Source organism: Dermacentor andersoni, chromosome 6, assembly GCF_023375885.2.
Source record: "Dermacentor andersoni chromosome 6, qqDerAnde1_hic_scaffold, whole genome shotgun sequence".
NCBI classification, from domain to species: domain Eukaryota; kingdom Metazoa; phylum Arthropoda; class Arachnida; order Ixodida; family Ixodidae; genus Dermacentor; species Dermacentor andersoni.
Genome location: NC_092819.1, coordinates 63,298,942 through 63,319,773, shown reverse-complemented (window position 1 = coordinate 63,319,773; position 20,832 = coordinate 63,298,942). Strand labels below are relative to the sequence as shown.

Genomic DNA, 20,832 nt, shown 5'->3' with positions numbered 1-20,832 from the left:
TTTGTAGCTCCTCCCTCACGACAGCTCGGATAGTCTCGCGTAGGTCGTCGGTGGCCAGTGACTGAACTCCGGCGTAGTTTGACGAGTTCGTGCGGCGGTCGAATTGCCGGTTTCGCATCTCGAGTGTCTTCTCGATGCTGGTGGCCTCGCGAAGAAACTCGTCGACAGTCTTCGGTGGGCTTCGTACCATCCCGGCAAAAAGTTCCTCCTTTACACCACGCATGAGTAGGCGGACTTTCTTTTCCTCGGACATTTCCGGGTCGGCGTGGCGGAATAGGCGGCTCATTTCTTCTGTAAAAATCGCGGTGGTCTCATTTGGTAGTTGCACCCGGGTTTCTAATAGCGCTTGGGCTCGTTCTCGGCGTACAACGCTTGCGAATGTCTGCAGGAAGCCGCTTCGGAATAGCTCCCAGGTCGTCAAGGTGGCTTCTCGGTTCTCAAACCACGTCCTGGCAGCGTCTTCCAATGCGAAGAAGACATGTCGCAGTTTGTCGTCGCTGTTCCACTTGTTAAAAGCAGCGACCCTCTCGTATGTCTCAAGCCAGCTTTCCGGGTCCTCGAACGTTGAACCGCGGAACGTCGGAGGCTCCCTGGGCTGCTGCAGCACGATGGGAGATGCTGGGGCTGCCATTGGGGTGGACTTGGTGGTGATCTTCCTGGTTTCAGGCAAAAGTCCGTGCTCCGGGGGCAGTTGTTGAAGACGGCGGCTTGCTCGATGGTCCGGGACTACGTTGGTGCTGTCTTTGCGGTCCGGGCTTGGGTCACGGTTTGTCGGGGGCGTCCGGTACATGAAAGAAAAGCACCTCCACCAGATGTCACGTGGTGGTGACGTTAAGAACACAGTAGAGATACTGTGAAAGGCAAAAACTAACTTTTATTGGGCGAACCTGTGCCCACAAGAACAGGCTACACTTATAGCACAATGATAGCGGCGAACAAGGTCGGCGATCGTCGGAAATCTGATCAGCGGGTCAAGCGCGTCGGCTTTTATACAGCAGTCATCGAATGTTCCAGACTAATCCTTCGGACCCGCGTGCCTTCCACAAAGTTCTACACTATTCGCGTCACGCGATGAAATCAGATAACACAAGGTTCGGCGACAACAGACAGCCGGATGGAAGCATCGATAACTTTCCAGAAAATTCGGATACATGCAGGCGCATCCAGCACTGTGCGATTACATTTGTTAGGCGGCGAAACGTGGTCGCCCGATAAAGATAAGTACACGTGTCAATACAATCCTAAGCGTGTCATCGCACATCTGCATCACGTCCCTGCTATTTTGTCTCCTCTGTTCTCTACGTGGTGAGGCTTGGCGCGACACGCAACTGTCAACTGCAAAAAAAAAAAGAAAGCTTCAGCGCAATGTTTCTATAGCTTGCTCTCTCCTACTACTCTACACAGAAAAGGATTGACGAGTGGTGGAAACGAACAGAAAGCATCTCCAAAGCCATGCGTCTAGTCCGATGGCTTTTAAACGAGTCTTACGATCATGGCCGCGTGGTTTGCGTCTGACTAAGAAGCATCGGCGTCATCGGATAGCGGTCTGCCATCGACGCGTCCACTTGAAGAGACCAGCTTCTGTTCGTCCTCACGCGTGCTCAGAACAAACGCAAAACGAGTGTGCAAGTGTTCCTCGCCTGAGTAAAACACCACCCCGCCGGAGTGAGAAGAAAATGGTTTTGAACAAAGGGTCTCACTCTTTAAAAACTCACTCCACGATGGTCGCAAGAAAAAAAGAAAGAAATGAAAAAAAAAAAAAAGAAACGGAAGAAAAGGCCAAGCTAGGAAAACTATGCTTCTTTCAACCGTGAGTGCTGTCGAGATTGACGAGGCAAACGGAGATCTGGTCGACAAGGGCGCCTGGGCTGTGGACGGCACAAGCCAATCCGGTGGGGTCTAAGCGCCGCTTCGTCTTGTGTTTAGCTTGGTTTCCGGACTGCATTTGTTTAAGCCGAGGAGCAGGGGGGCAACGAGCACGATGTGTGTTTTAGAAAGGATTTGACAGGCCGTGCAGAGGATTCGTTCTCGGCTTTGTCCTCGCCTTACGCTCCGCTGGAGCAGGGGCTGCTCGGCGATGCAATCTAAAAGTGATTTGGGGTTTGGGAACTGCGCAACGGACTCTCAGCGCGAGATGGAAGCGACCCGCTGAAGTGTAAGCCGCGTGTGTTGGACGTTGTTTTGTGATCACTGTGACGCAATGTTTAGGAGGAAGAAATCTGCGATACGAGGGCAATTTGCCCTCGCCGTTCGTCCGCGTTATCTGAATCTGAATACTTAGACGGGACGATGCCAGGCAGCGATCATATTCCGAGGTTTCGCCTTAGTCTGCTGCAATAAGCCGCATCTTTGTTATATGTGCTGTTACGAAAAAAAAAAAAAAAAACAGCGGTAAATACCGCATTTCACATCTAGGGTGCAATTCGTGACGTATTAAGCTCCTCATCCGTATACTGCCCTCACCTCAGCACTTGAGAAACATTGTTCCTCGCCTTGTCAGAAGGTTGTATCACTGCTTATTTCTGAAGCATAAAGTTCTAGGCATTCGTGCCCACATACATTATTAACACGCACAGTCCGGAGCGCCTTTCGACGCTTTATAGGGACACCTGGATTGTGTGACAGGCACTGACCACTAATGTGACCTTTTTTGGGGTATGGCGTGTTTGCACCGTAATGCTTTATCTTCTTTTTGCCACTCCCCTTGTGTTTCAATCCATTTATTCGCTTTGCGTAGTGCAGGAAACCAAAGGAAAACCTGCCGTGGGTAGCTTTTTTTGTATCATCTGTTTATTTTTGCATAGACAAAATAAAAAAGAAAAGAACTCGAGAAGGCTTGCATGTTGTATAGATACTCGCAAAATATAAAACATGTAAATATATTTCAGCTTTAATATCTCGTACTGCAGTTGAAGTGCTACCTGTATAGACATCTCTCGTGAGCATATTACTGACCGCACTACCTATGTAAGCACTTGACTTACCACGCAGGTGGCGCTGCCGTAACTTTGCGGAACACAGTACACAGACATTCTGTTTAATATGAGTTGCGTGGCTGAGTGACTTAGGCACTGGCATCCAAGCATAGATAAACCAGGAGTGGCCAAGGCACTAGCAGTCAAGCTTGGAGGTATGACTGGTTCAAATCGCAGAAGCACTGCGAAATCATCTGCCCCTCTTTGGTCTTTTAAACTGAATTATTTCGTCCTGCTTATCTTTGTCACTGTGTCCTGCCTTTTACAGCCAGAAAACAAGGATGATAATTTTTACAGGCATTTTTCACCTTATCATTTTTGCCTGACTACTTAGTAACAGATAGCATTTCTTGAGTTCCGAAGCACAATTAAGTTTAATGTTTGATTTATCGAGGCATGAATAAGTTCGTTTGAATTTTGCCTTTCCTCAAGTAGCTTAAGTAGCCATTTCAAAAATCTTAACATTAATTACCTACTCTAACGCGCCGCGTTTTACATCCCGGTTCGCATTGCCGCACTTCCTTATATTTTATTCTCGCTTGCTGATATCAGCGGGGTTATTATAGCTGCCTTGCTACATCTGCCTGTAAAAGTCGCTGCTATATCTTCTCGATCCATTTCAACAATTCTTTTCAAAGAACCTGGGATAATAGACCGAAACGTCCCCGACGTTTGTACATCCTTCGTACCTCACTTTCTTCAAATGCAGTCCCTTGCCTTTCTTGTCACTCTCTTCTCAGATCTCGTGGCAATACTGGTTCTTCGCTGAGCTAGCTGCTTCCGATTCTTTCGCGCTCACATGCGCGACGCCTTAAACTGTGCCGCTTCCGTTTCGCGCCGTTTCTTCTTTCTCGGAAACTGGGTGTCAAGCTTATGTCTCTCTTGTCTGCTTTCAGTTCGCTCGCGATCTTTCTGTCCACATTTCTTTTTTTCTTTTTTGCCTTTTTCACGCTCTAAAAGATGAAAAAGAAATAAACAGGCAGATGGAAACTCATTCCCTTTATTTTCCTTTGTAGAGCAGAAGAAAATAAACTTTTTTTCCCCAATCTCGTCAGTCCTTTCCTTATTGTCGCCTCGTCGCCCCGTCCAATCATCTTGAGTCTATTTCCTGGTTCTTGCTGCCCCTGTAGTTCGAATCTTCGCTCGTTTTATTCCAACTTCTTTAGGAAAACGTGGATCATTTCGAGTCTTGTTCCGGTACTCTACGACCGTCTCTGTTTGCACTCCGAAATTGAACTATTCCGTCTCGCTCTGCAGTATTTCTGCTTGTACACGCCTTTTCTTTCTCTCGTGCTTCCATAGATCGGCACGCCGTATCGGAGTCTGCCGTGAATAGCCTGATCAAACGATGTTTGTGAACTCGGGCACTTCTGTGAAAAGTGTCCTTAGTTCTGCAAAGGCTTTTTCATCATAAGTTATTCAGCGAATTAGTTGTTTTGAGTGTCGTAGTATTTCCTGCGTCAGTCCCTCACCGTGGGTGACATGAGAATGAGTTTTCAAGAAGAACTGCTGTGTGAACTCAGGTGTTGCGTGTGAACACTTCGGTTTTGTGAGTATTTATGCCATGTGAGCTGTTCTGTTGCGCGGACATTTATTTATATTGCACTACTGAGACTCACTACGTAAATATTTTTCATGTGTTTATTTGTCCAGTTTGGTGATCGTTGACACCTTTCCGACGATAACTATCACGTACGAGAAGAGGAGTAGCCAGTGCCACGCACAGGCACCAACCTCTCCTTACATACATCTAATAAAAAAAGGAACTGCTTATTGTTGACTCTGTTATTTCTAGTATTTCCCTATCACGTTCTCTTTCCATTTCTTATCATCAGCTTTGGATCACTGGGCAACATTTTTGGTTGTGAAGTTTTAAGTGTGGCATGGTGTTCCAGATCGCTGTGGATGTCGTATTCGACTGTGAAGCACAGTGATGATAATTTTTTTCTTTCTTTCGAGGGCAAATTATACTTCGTCTTGCACTGGATCGCGAAGCCTAATTGTCAGAAGCCTCTTGTGTGTCAATAGTGCCTCCGAGATGTGCAACCACTCAAATATTTTGCTAGCAATATCAGTTTATATATATACCTAGTAATTCCGGTGGCTCGTGTCATATTGTCTGAAGTCTATTGTTTTTGTATAATCAGGCAAAACCAAAAAAAAATTTAAAATATCGAAGAGAACAAGGTGTACGTGCACCAAAATTTCGGAGGCAACAGGCGTCGTTCCCCGAATGCATGCTAGATGGCACCACAACACGGCGCCGCCGCGAATACGAGGATAGACGAATGAGGAACGACAAGAGGTTCAACCAATGCCTTCGCCGGTTGGCTAACCTACACTTGGGTAGAAAGGAAGAGGGAAATGTAGATGAGAGAAAGGAAAGAAAAGATAATAAAGAGGCAATCAGTGTGAACACACTCGCAGAGAATTGTTCACTGACATCCACTGGCGTTTGTACAGCCCAGTTGCCTTCAAAAAGCGCTATAGGGTTTTTGTGGTCTTGTGCATCACAGAGAAAGAGAGGGAGATGAGATGGAAAGGGTAGAAAACCAGGTAGGTTAACCGAAAGAGAAGCTTCTGGATTGCTACGCTACATTGGGAGAGGGTTAAAGAAGGTCAGAAAGAATAGCGGAGAAATGTCGATCAAGCTTAGCGACCAAGTTCTTCTCGTCAGAGTGTGGTCTGTCATCTTAGCGGCTAAGAGTAGCTCGCACAGCACATCGTTGAGTGTCGAAGTAATGGTAGGGGCCTAGAAATTGTTCTATTGTTTCATCACACCCACGAGCATTGCATACACCGCAGTTGGTCATTCCGATGAGCAATGGTTATGCATTCGCAAATGCGACGTACCCCTAACCGCATGCGGCAAAGTTGTTTCATTAAATATGCACCGCAAGTATAGAATATTCACAGAGGGACGTAGTATCGGCGACTTGCCTGCGTAAGTTCGTCAGTGTGCTCATAAAGAGGTTATTCATGAGCAAAAGTAAATTAAGTGCGTCGTCGACACCGTATTAGGAAAGAATTCGCTATCGGAATTTCTTTCATTCCCAGTTCTACGCTAACAGCCCTCTTTTTCTTCTCACTGAGCTGCAGAAATGTGTAAAACTGGGCGGATTGGCTGGTGTTCACTACAATCCCAGCACAAATGATACGGTGACACACAGAAGCGAAGCACACAGGACACAGTTGCTGAACTAACAACTGTCAGTTGCTAGTTCAGCGCTTGACAGCTGTTGGTTGTAGATCTATGAGTTGCAGAACAGAAACTATCAGTCACCCTAGATGAACGATTACATATGCATAAATAAACAAAACATGAGCTGTGAAAGGTCGCTTTATGCGTGTAATGTGACCAGTGATAACGCTTGGGGTGCGGGACGTTACCCTACTGGCAACAGAGGAGCGCATTTTGTTCTGCTTCTACCCACCTGTTTAGCTGTGTTCCAGTTCAGAGAACTGTTAACTTGCTTTAGTGTTTCCCGTTAAAGAGATGCCTGTCATTGAGTCGTTATCGGTAGCTAAGCGCGTCTGGGTAAATCTGTTCGGTTGGAACATCATATGGACGCGTTGTTTTCTGTATAGCTCGAAACGCTCCAAATTTACAACAATTAAGACACGATAAATGTATATATACTTTGTAGTGATCTAAACAGCCGTAGTTGCAAATCAGCGCCTGTGTAAGCTATATCTATTTTTCTGGGCCGACTTCGTATTTCTGCTCTTGCTACATCTTTTTTTCGGCCATTGGCCGACTTTGCTGACATGTCGCATGCAAGATGTACATTCTGGCCGCCAGCTACGTTAGGAGAGTAATGAGTTAGCATCACGACAGAGCTCCTCTGCATGGTTCGTCATCGGCGCAATTAATGTGAAGTGCGCGCCTTACGAAGTTACTCATGATTCGTCTGTTCAGTCTTAACACTCGAACACATCACGTTGCGATAATCACCTTTTGCTGTCGCAGCAGCTCTTTTTTTTTTCTTTTGCTACTCTAAAGCGAGGCCGTTTCGGATGCGCGCGTGACAGCACTGTTTTACCATAACCGTACAAAGCAAAGTGTCTTCGGAGGCAGGCGAGACCATTAAACCTCAAGGAAGAAACGAGCCATGCTCGAGTAAATGAAAACGTCCCCGAGTGGACGCCGGGCGGACTTCCAACGTTCATGTCATAGCGACTGTCCCACCCTCGGCGGGTATATTCGTTTCTTTCGTCAGTTTGGCACGGCTGTTTTACTTTAGTTGCCGTTTTCAGCCAGAGTGGGAGATTCTCCCACCCTGGTAAGCATGTTCGGTCGCCCAGCTAGAGTCCCTTGGCAGTGCCCGCCGTTGCCATGGGCGCCATCTCGTTTGAGTGCGACCGTGACGCGAGCACGTGAGCACGCGCGCGCGCGCGCCAAGATGAGCGATGTGGTTTCGAACCGCCATAAATCCCCCGCGGCCCTGGCGACGCCCGACGCTATTTGTCACGCGGATAGGCTCCTCATTGGTGAAACAGTTTTCTTCCTCTTCATGAGCGAATGGGCAGCTAAAGGCTCCCACCCAGCGACGCGCCGCTTCGCTGTCCGCAAGAGGAAGACCCCATTTTTATGCCTGTGTTATGGCTTCTCGACGCCGCCTGCTTGCTCTTGTTCTTTCTCTTCTCGATCTTTCTTGTTTTACCTTGTCCTTTATCGCTGAAGAGTACTTCACTCTCGTTGCCTTCGCTTTCCTTTTTCTTTTTGTTATTCTGGTGCGCTGAATACATTTTAGTCCTGGCGCCAGGGAACCGTTTAGCTGAAGGATGACCCCATATCTGCGACGCCTCGAAATCATAATCGCCTTCGCTTCCGTCGCCGCGACCGGACGGTCAGCAGTTCATTTTTCAGCGGCCTGGCGGATGTCGCTGAGAGAACCGACGGCGTCAGCGCTCGCGCCCGAACTCGGGATATCCTACTTTTTTTCTAAAGCGCAAAGAACCGTAAACGTCATTATATGACCGTTGATTTTTTTTCTTCTTCTTCTTACGCCCATTCAGAGGCGAGTATCCTTTCGATGGTCATGACAGCAGCCCCGTCTCATTCCTCTCCGTCGACCATTCTTGTCTCGCTCGTTGGGTGCCGCCATCTTGAAAAAAGCCGCAGCACTGCGCTAACCGTATACATTGTTGGTGACGGCAAGATGCGACTTTCTTTATTAACGAAAGTAGCGATTCGATTGCTATCCGATGCATGTTTCTTGGCTCAACACGTTAGAACGCCTCCTTTGCCGGTATCCCCACCATCATCCTCACTCTTCGATGCGCAGTCATTTAAGTGACGGATCCGGGCATCCCGGGACGCGTATTTCCAACTGCTCGTAGGTACAACGGGGCGTGGAACTTGCGGAGACGACGGACGTTTGCGCGCATGCGCGAGTGAGAGCGGGTGCGAGAGAGGAAATGTGGGGAGTTCTGATTCTTGAAAATACGACTCTGCCTAGGTACTACGGAGGAGTCCCTTGGGGCGCGGTGTATGCGCTTGTCCCTAGGCGCGCCATGCCGGCAGAAGTCGCGGGGCGCGGTTGTGCTGAACTTAGCATCGCAAGTTGGCGGCTCGACGCAATCATATTTAATCGATCATGTTTTTACTAATGAAAACAACGTGTCATTATTTCGCATTATTGGCGGCGCCTCCAGGACACCAACGCGGCAACGGGGATATCAAAGCTAGAAGCCGGACTGGTCCGTGGGTTGGGGCTCGCAGAGGCCTGCGCGTGCCAGGGGAGTATAAGATCGGCTGTCCGCGATAGCGGACAGCCAATGTTTTATGCGAACACCCCCAGGCACGCTTCGGCCTCTGCGGCCCCAACCCACGGGCCGCCCGGCTTCCAGCTTTGATCCCCCCGCTACCGCTTGGGTGCCCCGGAGATCCTGCGCCGCCTGCTTTAATATAACCTCAGGTGCTCTCCTGAGGCCTCCGTTTGCCGGTTACATGTGCCCTCCTGGAGCAGTGCTTGTAAAAAATCCGATCTATCGTCGCGACGAAAAATTCGACCCGCGACTTATAATACACCAGTCAGAACATTGTCCCTTCAGACACAGCGATCACCAAGCGGCGTCCGCGCCCACTACCTCACCGCGCGGGCAGCCAGCGGCGGAGCGTATAAACCAACTCGACCGAACTCCGCAATGCCGGCATGTCAGGGGACAAACGAATACAACGCAATCTAAGAAACCTCCTCCGTAGTGCCTAGGCTGAGTCATATATTCAAGGAGCAAAAGCCCCCAGATTTTCTCTCTCGCGCCCGCTCTTACTCGCGCCTGCGCAGAAACGTCGAGCTCCGTCAAAAGTGGCACGCCCCGTTGTACCTACGAGCAATTCTAAATACGCTCCCCGGACAACGTTTTTAGCCGAGCAAGTATAGAACGGACTATGGTGGCAAATGGCCAGTTTCGCCTTTAGCTTAGCTCGGGACTTCGCCACCAGAGTTGTCCGACCTGCGACGCGTAGAGATGGTGGTGGTGGTGGTGGTGGTGGTGGTGGTGGTGATAATGATGATTATGATGATGATGATGATTATGATGATGATGATTATTATTATTATTATTATTATTATTATTATTATTATTATTATTATTATTATTATTATTATTATTATTATGATCAGAGCGCCTTCTTCAAACGGCCTCATTTTATTCTTCTTCTTCTTCTTCTTCCTCTTCTTCTTCTTCTGCTATTACTACTACTACTACTACTACTACTACTACTACTACTACTACTACTACTACTACTACTTCGCCTTCTTCTTTTCTGCAGTTACTGGCGCATCTAAATATCTAAACATTTTTGTACAGTAATCTACCTTATTAGAAATACAAAGTGCACTTCATTCTATGCTTTCTCTTCGTTAGCGCCTCCAGGCTTTTAACTGTCTCCAACTGCTCCATAACTTGTAATTTACTTGATGTATATGATAATGATTTTTTGGCATCCCCTTTGAAGCGGGCACTCTGAGGAAGCGGGGAACTGTACGATGAGTCCATGGCCTTCAACGTTGTTGCGTGTGGATGCGACAGACGAAGAACACCAAGTCCTTAAACATATGTGAAGGATTCATAACAGTAATCTTGAATAGCAGTAATCTCAGGAGAGTACTTATTTATTTCATTTAACAATTTAACAAAGGGGAAAAGTCGGCGACATATTGTCCTTTTCGCCAAAATTTCCCATCCATGATAAGTAAATCATCAGTCAAAGCGCTACATTTCATTATGAACTTTTTCTCACTGTTATACACAATGGCACTGGACAGACGCATTTATGCAGTGTGCACCATAACCGGACACTCTTCCTTTCCCGGATCTTCCGTAACAAGTTGGGTAATTTGGTTGAATAGTATGATCCGGAAGCCTAGCAAAGTTTAGCTTGAGGGCAAGTCTGCTTGTTCTTATTTTTATTTTTTATAGGCCATCAGCAGCGCAAATTTCACCGTGAGTAGAGCACCTCTGAACAATCACCCGAGAGCGCTTTCTGTAGTCTATATTCTGTCGCAATTTTTTATTGAAATACCGGGGCTTTACGTGCCGAGAAATGCCAAAAAGACGTTCTGATTATGAGGCGCGCCGCATTTGGGGACTCCAGGTTGATTTTGAACACGTAGGGTTCTTAACCGTGCACCCAATTCTCTTCCTTTCTTTCCCCTTACCACAAATGTAGGGTAGCAAACCGGACGTCTGCTTTACCTTCCTGCGTTTGCACTCTTCGCTTTCTCTCTATCTCTCTTCCAGTGCACACGCTTTTGGCATTCCGACCACATCCGAATGCGGCTCCCGCGACCGGGATCGAACCTGCGACCTCGGGCTCAGAAGCGCCACCGAGCTACCAGCAATACCGCCTGTCCAAGTGTGAAGAGTGAAATATACACTTGTTAAACCGTCATGTAGCGTTTCGCTCTGGCTTCCTCTTAGAAAATATTCGGGGTAATAAACCAAAGAATTAGAAATACAGCAGTGCAAACGTTTCGTCGCAGATAGAAGCCATGTTGTTTTCATCGGTCTGTACAGCGTCCGCTCCCCTGAGTGCTGCAATTCGAAAACTGCTTGGCTAAAGCGCACATTTCTAACTCCTACAGCTGTCGTCTACTAAGGGCGTTATATGTGGAAGTACAGGGTGAAAGTAAGCTTCGTGAAAGTCGCTTCCGGCACTTGTTGCTATATACGAGCCTGAGCTCACCGGCGTCGTAATTGCCGATCGTTCGCCGTTTCCTATAGGCACGGCGGCTGCAACCAGCGGTCATTTCGTAAAGCGCCACATAGGCCTACGCGTCTTCTCCTTCAGTACTCCTCCCGCTATTCGGAGTGGTCCTTAGCGTAATGACAGCGAGTCTCGAAACGCTGCACCATGGAGGCCAGGCAGGCCGTGTTATACAGGAGGGAGGAGGCGGAATGCATACCCCAACCACACAGCGGGAATTACACGACGCGCTTGCGGAAGGCAAAGCTGGTGCTATGGTAACCCGCACCATCGGCCGCTAGTGGCTTCCGCTCAGAACCACGGCGTGATGTGAGCCGCAGAGCCCACTAAGGGTTGTCTCATTTCCAATTCCAAGTCGACGCAGCATCATCAGCGGCCGCGAAGTATGCGGGGAACCGTAAGTATAATACGCGCATATAGGATAGACCCCCGTTGGCTTGTACCTCGTTTCCAGTGGCTCTCAGTTCGAGGCACGCCGGCTTTTTGCGGCCTCGAGTGGAAACCCCTTTGGGTCCCGGAATTTGTTAGGAACCCCGGCGAATTTCGCGGTTATCCCGAGCACGCGGGGAACGCACGGCGCGTCGTGCGCTTTGATGGGGACGTTGCGCGCGCCTTGTTAGCGGGGATGGTGCACGGCACCGTCTCCGAAATGACCCCGTCGCTTGGTATGTATGCGGGGATCCTTAAAGGTGTGTAGGAAGTGAGGCTTTTTGCGCCGGCGAGATCGGATCCCCTTCGAGGGTAGGCCTGATTTCGTGTCGGGTCGTAGGAGAACGACGTTGATTGGCCAAGAGGAAACGGGAGTCTGCCAGAAATGCCAATTGAACGGCTCTGTTTCTGTTGCCTTTAGGAACAAAATAAATAAAACTTCGTGTTCGCTTGCATTGCCCAAACGACGGTGCTTCCGAAAATAGAACTGTCTGATCCTCTTCTGATGAGACAGGTGGGGCTTCAATAAGTTACCACTATTCCCCGCAGTATTTTCGACATACACGTATGAGTTCACCCTACAACACACGATTTTACGGTATTTCTTGCCGTCAAGTTGCCGCGCTCATTTCTCTATACCAAATGTACTTAAAGGCAAGAATTCTAAATGCGAAGCTAGGAATAAAGCAATGAAAATTTCAAAATGCAATTGGCTTGTTTTTCCGATGATCTGTCTTTCTGGTTCCACCCTTTATTTCCATTTTTGGTTATCGTAGACAACTCGAGCACAACCTCATTAATTTAGTTGCCAGGAAGACATATTTTTACTTTGTCTTCTTGCACGCTCCATTTTAGTTACCATTAAAATATGTGGAAACCACAATATCGAAATTTACCGTTCTGCCGTTACCTTATATGATCACACCAAATTACATAGTCCCGTTTGTAACAAAGTGCGCGCGGAAGCAGCTAAGCAGAGGCAATTTTCCATTCCTTAAAGCACTTTTGTCTGCATAGCCGAACTGGGTTTGTTAAACTTCCTATCTTTCATTTATCCTTCTATCCGTCTCTCTCTCTCTCTCTCTCTTTGTGTGTGTCTGCACAGTGCAAATCCTACTCAATTTTCCTTCGCCATTTGAACCATACCCTTTGCATGGACGTTGTAATAGACAGGATGGCCTGCAAGTTTGCCAAGTCAACTCTAAACGGTCACAACCGTTCAATACTCTGACACGTGTTTCATGCACTAAGGCATCGTACACCTATGCCTGATCACCAAGTGGAATGGAGTAGGCGGAAGTTAGTGCATCCAACCTTTCAACCCTATGCTCCAACGACCTTTACGGACCCATGACCCAACGGCTCTCAGAACCTCACTACGTTTTTTTTTTTTTATGCGTAAGCATTTCTATGCTTAACCAACGAGAAAACCGTCCGTCAGGCAAAAATGTGCGCCCATTCCGGAGATAGGTCAATACCAGGCGTACCCACGGCAGAGGTGAAGCAGGCTTCAAGCACTCAGCAAAATGAAGCAAAAAGTGCATACATTCTTTGTAAGCACGCATGCAGTATAGATAGGACCCGCAGCAGCGAGCGGCTTTACCTTCGTGTTGCCCGTCGCTTCCACGTGAACAAAGCGGCGAGAACACAGCGCTTACAAATCTCTCAGCACAAGACGCACCCTGACCCTTTCGCAGATCGCCTCCAGGATATGGCTCCGCGCGCATCTCTTCAACGCGAAGTGACGAGAACACAGCAACGCGAAGCTATCAGCTAGCCGACACTGTCTGTCTGCGTCGCAAATCGCTTCCGAGATATGGTCCGTGCGGCGCATAATGGTTCGACGTGGATGGATAAGGCGTTAAAGAGCGATACTAGCTTATAATGATCGGAACGTCATCAGCGCACCTGGCGTCACCACCTGCAGTAGCTTGCTTGCCTCATCAATTCACCTTGCGCCGCCGTCCGCAGCAGTTCGTGTTACCGCAGCGCTGTCGTTTATACCGGACGTGTGAAGTATCATAAAATTGATAAGGACACCGGGCTGTGTGGAAATGAGCAAGTGTACAATACTTAAGCATACTTAGACGGCCCCCAGAGGAGTTTCTGTGCGACATTTTTTTTTTTTCGCTCGGTCTCAACGCTCCTGCGAGAACGCAATGGCCGCATATGCCATGTGTCCCAGACAACGTTAGTCAGGCTGTTCAAAGGAAAACGTCCGACGATTACGCTATTTCATAATGCGAAATTTGAACACAGCTGTATACGTCTATTTTTTTTTTGTCGCAACATATTGGGGCAAAGAATTTGAAACCGAAATCACCGCACCTACTGGCAGTGGGCCAGTGCCGTCAGGGCCTTTGCTGAGGGAGGGTCAGTATGAGAACGCTAGCATGATGAGCGGCACCAGAGTCATCTGTCGAAGGCGACGACGAAGGCCCGAGCAATTGTACGAGGCCGAGCCCGAGCAGTTGCACGAGCCCGAGCACTGGCAAGAGCCCGAGCAGTGATACGAGCGCGATGGGCACTATGGGAACTCTGGAATGATGAGCGGCGTCGGAGCAAGCTGCGGAAGAAGATGACGATGAGTGCGCGAGCAGTGGCACGAGCGCATTCGGGCGGTTACGCCGAGGGACGTCGACGTTCAACACACGAATGGCTGCCTAAGAGCTGCGCTCTAAAGAAAAGAAAAAGGGGGGGATTAAAAATAACGGTACAAGAAACATTTATAAGACCTACGATGTTCGGTCGTAGAGGTTTGACAGCCGAACACCGTATGTCTTAAAACTGCGTACTGCACAGTCTTCTTTTCTAAATATCTTTTTTTCTCTGAACAGCTTGGCTAACGTTAGCTAATGCACCATATATGCCTTGCCGGTATATGACTTGCCGGTAGTTCATTAACATTCCAGCCAACTGCATTCAAGCAACTGACGTATTTATTTATTTATTTAGTTATTTATTTGAAAAATAGCATTTGCATTAGGTTTGATAAGCGGGCTTCTCCGCACAATGAGAGTATATGCAGAAAAAGCCGCTTGCAGATTTTCGCTGTGCCTACGAAGCATCACTTTCTTAATCCTGACCACGGATGTGTCTGGAAACGCTTGTTCTTAGCGCCTGATTTGTCTCTGTACATCGAAGCACGGTGTTGCACTTTGTAAGATTAGCGGACCTTCTGAGAGGCGCATTTCGCGAAGGCTTCTGTGGTAGGTTGCATAACCCTTTGGACTAGTAACTACAGTGCTGTTCGGAGACTTCGCGAGACAAGTGCACTTCTCGACGTAACTAAAAAAATATGTACAGCCCAGTGATTTTCACCAAGATTTTTATAGTTCTAGCAGCCGACACAGTGCCTCGGCAACAACCTTCGTGGTCTATAAGAACTGCGAGAGAGTTGTTTTTCTTCATTTAATTCAACGGATCTCAAAGAGATACGGAGTCCTTTTTTTTTTCTCTACTTTTTTTTTGTCGGTTGCAGTGACGGCCGTTTCGTTTCCAGAAGTCCGAGGGAAAAAAATTATTCGTACATGGGAGCATGTATTTTACTGGCCGAAAGTACGGAAGAAATTACGAGCTTGCTCAGGGCGGGGCTGGGACGCACTTTTTACTGCGAATGATAGAATAAAAGAGAAGGATAAAAAATAAGTGTTTTGTTGCCCCCACACCTTTTCATTTTTTTTCTTTCTGCAAGCGTTATTATTTATACCAGCCCGCAATGCAGTGCCGAAAACAAGAAAGAAACTACGTGTGCTTGCCAACGTGTGATTTGAAATGCAAACTGAGAAGCATTCGTTATAGTTTGGCAGCGGTGCAAAACTTAGGGGGTCCGCGTGATTCGGGAGTGTTATAAGTGTTTATTTTTTTTCTTTGTTTCTGTTGTTGCTCGCTGTCTTCAAATTTCGAGTCTTCCGGACGCCCGCCTACCTTGAAAAATAGCTTCGGAGACCGATGGTCGAAATATGGAAATTCCATCGCGTGCGCGCCGCCAGGCCTAAAACACAAGGGCCCAACTCATTCGCGCCCAATTCCTTTTTCTTTTCAAGCATATTTGGGCCCTCGTTCTGCGCTTGTGTTTGTTGCTTTCTTTCCTCTTTCCGGGACTTTCCTTTCAGCTATCTATTTGCGTTTCTGGTGCTGTTGTGGTTGCAGCGGTAGCTGCGATGTGGCTGCGTCTTCTGCCAGCTTGAAAAATAGCGAGACTGGATGAATTATATGCAAGGATATGAAAGAAGAAACACAAATTAAAAAGCCGCAGCAGGCGCGAAACAATTTTTTCCGTCTTCAAGCCTGGCAGGTATTGCTTTCCAACTTTCTGGTGAAAGTTACTATTTGTTTGCATGCACTGTTACTCTCCCTCATCGAAGCGCTATAAAAGAAAACAAACCACATCGACTGTCTTGCTGCAGCCTTTTCAGATATATATATACATATATTTTTCGTACGCACGTATTCCTTCTACACATCACGTTCGTTCGAGAGTGTTACTATAGTAGAATTGCAAAGTTCTCCAGAGTTTCGCTTCACCTGAATGTCAAGAAAGTCTTCTCAAACTATTTTGCGCTATAGCTTTGCAATATCTCACAAAAGCAGCAAAAGCAGATTTCGTATACTAGAATGGAATCAAATGCTCTAGCGACGACATTGCTTTGCCACTTCTTTCCTTTTATTGGAAGATCGAGCAAGAAGGTAGTTCTTATCGCTAGGAAAGTAAAAGTCAGCCTTCCGGGGGGGGAGGGGGGGGGCAACGCGCGGGTGATCTTCACTTTATTGCGACATGGTGTAAATGAAACGAAGTTCCACGTATCGCGGGGGTTGGTTTTAAGGGGCCGCTTAGTTTAGTTACAGTGCGAAAGGTTCGAAAACGGTCCGTATCTTGCCACCAATGAAAAACGTTTTCCAGTTTGTCTCCGTTTGTTCGGCGTTTTGGATCTTTCCCCCAACTGTCATCGTAATCTTTTTCCTCTTCCTCCACTCCCCCCCCCCCTCTTTCTTCTATTTTTTTCCAACTTTGTAGATGTTTCACCACCGCATCCCCGGGAGCAGTCTCCCCGCAACGACCGTGGCAACGTAACGCCAAGACCCGCAACGTAATGGCACTCCACAACGAAGGAAAAAAAAAAAATGTTTTTTTTTTTTTTTTTGCTCGTATCCTGCGCTGTTCTGTTTCGTGCCGTCCAGCTTGTCGAAGGGCACGGCACGATGTGGCACGACGTTTCACGGTAAGTGCGGTGGAAAACTTAAATTGCTCCTTGCCGTGACGCAAGTACCTCGTCCCGGTCCCATCACAATCTCCCCACCTTGCCACTTCTCCTTTCTTTCCTTTTTTTCTGCTTTTTGCTTCTTTTTTTTTGTATCTTGTGCACATTCCCGTTCACGAAGTGCAGCAGAGGCAGCTGACGCTGGTTGTGTGAAAGCTGCGGGAGCGGTGAGTTTTCTGGTCGTAGGTCGGTTTGTAGAAAACCCACAGCCGTGCCATCGCGCTCTGACACCTACCCGCCACCCCTAGGCCTCCGTAGAGGGTAGGAACGCGCGGGTGCGAATCGTGGAGCGGCAGCCCTCCGGTGGCACCGGCTGTGGTGGCACGAGGACTAAGGGAAGGGAAGCGGGAGAGGAGCATTAGATGTGGAGGCCCAAAAAAAAGAAACGCTGGTGCAAGAGGCGAAGAGACGTAATGATAGTCGTAGACGGGGGCCAGCGAACGCTCACGATTGATCGAGGCTGAGTAAAACGCCGCCTTCAGAGATAGCGCGGGCGTTTTCACGGGTGTTGTAGTGTAGGCTGCGCTGGGGGCGAAACGAGCACGAACTGTGCCACGTGTGTCTTTGCGGTGAGCTAAAACGAGAGAAAGTGCCAAAGGGTGATTCAGCCGTACGTGAAGATAATGATAGTCCAGTTGGCTCAGCTGAAGCCCAAGGCGTGCAGATGCGTGGGAAGCGAGAGAGATGATGGGAGGCGACAGAAGGGGGAACTACGAGCGTAGAGCGCTCTCGGCATCTATAGGATTGAAAGTTACGTTTGCGTGCGCTACCTTGGAGCTCCACGCGAAAGCGTGTGCGGTACCTTTAAAATCTCCAGCAGTCGGCTTCGCACGTGTGACGGGGTTTAGGCGTCGGTTTGCCGTCTACACCATCGTAGTTATCTTAGTTTTGCCCAGGATACATGTGGAACGCGCGAGAGAAACTGAGAACATGACATACCGCACACTGAACGAAGTTACATCAACAACTGCGACATGGAGTCAATTAAACATGTCACCAACGACGAGGCGTTGTCCTTGTTGCTGGTGTGCAATGCCACTAAGCCCACTTACAGAGAGAAGACGTATCTCAGGAGCCGTCCTCCTGGTGAATCTCCAGAGCGCACTTCTGAGCATGCGCGATTGCGCGACAAGCGAGAAAAACAGGGGGCCCTCGTCGGCGGAAGGCAGCCGTGCGTCTCAACGCCGTCTCGTCTCGATTTGCATAACAAACCAGGTGCAGCAAAGAGAGGCGCAAAGGCGCTCACTCGTACGCACGTGCCGTCGGATACGCGTCCATGATCTCGATGTATACGTATAATTGGCCGCGAGTTCGCTGAGCTAAGCAACACACTGGTGTGGAAAACTTGTAGTTAAAAAAAAAGGGGCATCAGGGAAAGAAAGAAGAAGAAAGATGTGCGATACAACCTTCAAGCAAATATTGTAGCAGTCATGATTGGAATAAGAAGCTCGAAAAGCGGAAGAGGAAAGAGACGAGGCCGAAACAATGGGGCCGCGTTTCGAGCTTCGTCGCCGCTTTGGTGTCTTCGACAAAAGAAGCCCACTGCGTTTGCAAAGCGGACCGGTCTTATTGCGTGCTCGCGACCAGGCACTGTTGCATGAAATATATAGCGCCGTATTGTACTGACATGGCGCTCGCTATTGGCATCCCCGTTGGATGGTGGTATTTGGTCTTGAGCAAATAAGCCGAAGGCCTGATGAAGGAGCTTTGTCAGCGTGACTTCCATTCATCTCTAACCGTTTGCGTTTCGTGGGACTCCTTTTGTCTTACACTTCGTGTGTGCTTGGCGCCCATCTCTGAAGCTCGTGCGAAAGCGGGCTATTCTTTGTGCTGGATTCAGCAGAATTGCAGTCAGGCCTTCTACATTCTCGGTAAATTTCTTGACTATGGGCAAAAGCAAAAGAGAAAGCTTGTCTTACAAAGCGCCATCAGCCTCTCGCTAACAAATGTCAGGAGACTACTCGCTGTGTTCTGAGACCACACGTACAACTCACAATGTCTTCTTGTCTATATGTGCGTGTAGAATGACTTGATTATGCTGTAGTCTAGCCTGTTAAAGTGGTAGATAGTTCGTAAATAGGCGAAAACTACCGAATATAGCCAATGCGCATTGAGAAACCACTTAAAAATTATTCTAATCTGCAATTTTAGGTGATATGTTGGTGAAAACAAAAATAGAGTGCATTGCACTGCGTGAAGCTGTGTGTTAAATTTGGTGCTGCTTTTATTTTTATCATTTGGCATCACTTTACACAGATAAGCGATAGAGAAAAATAGTTTGCACACTAACACTAACAAAAAATAAATTGTGGAGTTTATGTGGCAAAACTACTATTTTACTATGCGAAGCGCCGTAGCGTGAAGCTCCGAACTAATTTTGACCACACGGAACTCTTTAACGTGCACCTAAATCAGTATACGCGAACGTTTTTGCATTTCGATCCCAGATGAATGCGGCCGCCGTGACTGGAGTCAAACCCACAATGTTGAGCTCGGCAGCGCAGCGCCATGGCTACTTAGCTACCACGGCTGTTTGCACGTTTCTACTCCAGAGCTACCAACTCCAGCTACATTTATCCTGAAACATCCCGCCCTTACATCAAGTTCAACTGTGTCGGGTGCATCACACGTAATGTGAAGCTCATTTGCACCTTCCTTGCCACGCGTGTGTTTTTGGATAGGCTGACCACCTCATTTTTTTACTCCGGCATCTGCCACACCACTACGTATTCATAATATTGTTGCTTCATTCCTATTATACGATGTATCCAGCACCACACGACCTCCTTCAGTTGTACGGACCCTCTGTAATTAAAGGCACTCTCAAGTTCTGTAAAACAGTGAGCTGTAGTCGAATAGGAAGACTAGCGATATTGCCCCGCAAAGCCCCCCCTCTAGATTAAAGCAAGGATGAATCTTGACGCTCGCTTGGTCTTAAACCGATTCTCTCCCCCTTCTCCTACACAACTGCTCCTTCCACACAGCTTTGTGTTACCCTTACCCTCCATCGTCTTTTACTCCCTTAATTTCCGAGCGCGGATTTTGCCTCCTCGGAGTAGGGACCGGTTCGAATATGCGCCGCTTGTTACGGTCGTAATCCTCTCTCTCTCTCTCTCTCTCTCTCTCTCTCTCTCTCTCTCTCTCTCTCTCTCTCTCTCTCTCTCTCGTTCTCTCTCTCTCTCTCTCTCTCTCGCTCTCCAAGAGAATATAATCCTCGTGCCTTCATTAATTACTGGAATAAATGGACGCCATCCCTCGCGAAGGCTCGCCCCTGTCGTTCTTGCCCCTGCCAAGCCGTGACGTCATTAAGACTGGCAGAATGACCGTTTCGGTGCACGGCAGTGGTGCCATGCGGCGCAGCCAGCAACCCGGGCTGCGTGAGTTAATATTGTACAGGAGGGAACCTCCCCCTCCTCCTTTTCGTGGCGACTTCATTGTCGGCCCCCTGTTAATTATATGGTTTTTGGCGGTGTCTATTGCAAGCGCTCGGGGCTTGCCGCCACGGTCTTTAAATTGCCCGAGAGGGCTTATGATGCCTTCCTCCGCGAAGATAAAGTCCTCCATGTAGACACTGGAGATGAGCGCACTTTGTCAAAAGCGCCTATCGGAAGTCGCGGTTTGGCGCGCAATGCTGCTGCATATTCATCGCCGCGACAGCCGGAGCAGCGCCAGCTTTATGGCTCCGAGTCGGATTACGCTTAGGCGGAATTAATTGCGGTCGTAAATGTGCGCGACGCGCGGTCAAGAGTGTCCAGGACGTGCGCGCCCGCGCTGCGTTGGAAGTTGCAGAGATTCGTTGTTGTCGGTTTCTAATGAGTGAGACATTTACATTTACAAGCCGGATGGCCCAAAGAGGTTAGGTTTCTCTTAAATACACGCTCCGGACGTTGCAGAAAGGAGATAGCCCCTGAACGCGAACCCATAAGAAGGCCCTTCCATTCTGCCCGTCCTT

General features: G+C 48.2%; 1 long non-coding RNA gene across 7 annotated transcripts in view; it reads left to right on the top strand.

Moving 5' to 3' along the window:
• The window catches only part of LOC126522746 (uncharacterized), a 785,183-nt gene that overhangs the window by 731,973 nt on the left and 32,378 nt on the right, over positions 1-20,832 (top strand). For 5 of the 7 annotated variants that reach the window (XR_011895173.1, XR_011895176.1, XR_011895174.1 and 2 more), the window contains one exon: positions 16,637-16,841. The exons of the other annotated variants lie outside the window; for them this stretch is intronic. This is a non-coding gene — a long non-coding RNA (uncharacterized lncRNA). The remainder of the gene's footprint in view (positions 1-16,636; positions 16,842-20,832) is intronic. 7 annotated transcript variants of the gene reach the window in all.